Source organism: Aplysia californica, unplaced genomic scaffold (assembly GCF_000002075.1).
Source record: "Aplysia californica isolate F4 #8 unplaced genomic scaffold, AplCal3.0 scaffold00592, whole genome shotgun sequence".
NCBI classification, from domain to species: Eukaryota; Metazoa; Mollusca; class Gastropoda; order Aplysiida; family Aplysiidae; genus Aplysia; species Aplysia californica.
This window is the reverse complement of record NW_004797862.1, coordinates 70,474-71,853: the sequence shown is the minus strand read 5'-3', so window position 1 is coordinate 71,853 and position 1,380 is coordinate 70,474.

Here is a 1,380-nt window from a genome sequence, read left to right as displayed (position 1 = left end):
CTTTAAAAATTCAATGACTTTCTTAAATATTGCCATAGTGTTTCTAGTGGTCGGAATTACCAAAAGCCCAAGGGTGGACACTTTTCCATTTCTTTCTTCTTCTTTCTTCCCAAAAGACTTCTCGCTGTTTGTTATTATTATGCTCCTTTGGCGTTTTCTTACTTTATTTGTAACATTTTTTAATTTTCTAAATCAGAAATCCGACTTACTTCTTTACGCTTTATTAATAAGGACTCTTTCAACCACGCTCGCTCTGGAAGCGTCTGTCTGTCTGTCTGTTCGTCTGTCTGTCTGTCTGCCTGTCTTCATAAACCGCAAAGATAAACGAGCATGCGCTCACATATCCCCTGGCCCCTAACATCCTTGTAGAAATCACTTCCGCTTGTTAGCAAGACTTCCGCTATTACCCAGAATCCAGCACGAATTTAAGCACCTCTCTACCACTCTCCTCCATTAAATCTCTTTTCTTCAGAAATGTGTTGCTCTTTTCTGTAAAGGAACCACGTCACATTAAAATCAACACACGCAGTCTCTTACAAAGAAAAGATTTCTCGCAAACATTCATAAACTCAGAAGTGAATTATTCTCAAATAATTTTCTTCCACATCCACATGTTACGGAAATGGATGCAGATGGAGGTTAAAAAACATCTAAAGAATAAATTAAAAAAGATGAAAATAAGAAAATAAATTCTTTTTAAATAACATGCATTAAAAAGCTGAACTTGAATCAGGTCCAAAAATTAGACAAAGGACTTAAAATATTTTTTGGTTGCAGTCAAGGTATATGACCTTTCTTTAGAAAGTATTAATCCCTAGACTTCACTGAAAAATGTATATAAGCCGTTATAGCTTTCTTGTTAAATACAATTTCTTGTCAATACTGTGAAGGAAAACGTTCATACCCAGTACTTTCATTTATGCAAATCGACGTTTGTGGTGTAATGGTTCAACCTTTCTCTCGGCGCCCAAAGAATGTGAATTTCTACTGGAAACAAGTTGTATCATACTCAAGGCTTTGAAACGGTAGATAGGGAAGTAAAATTTACTATCAACCAAAAATCATTCTTTTACGCCTGCGGTTTATGAGCTGAGAAGTGTAAAGTAAAGGTTCTTTCCTTAGTTTTATACAGAAGATTCATTGTAGGGTTACAAGGTACTGAGTGCCAATTTTATTTGCGCATTAGATATCTAAGAAATATACACATTTTGGCCTCACTGTTCCAGAGCACGAGTCGATGACACGTTTTGTTGTCCAAATGCACCTTGGCACTTCCTTTCGAAAATGATGTCAGAAGTGTCAGGCCTGATGTTCCAACTTTTTAATTTTTCTTTTTTGAAGAATCGCTTGCTGTTTAGAAGAACAACTTACAAAACGAGA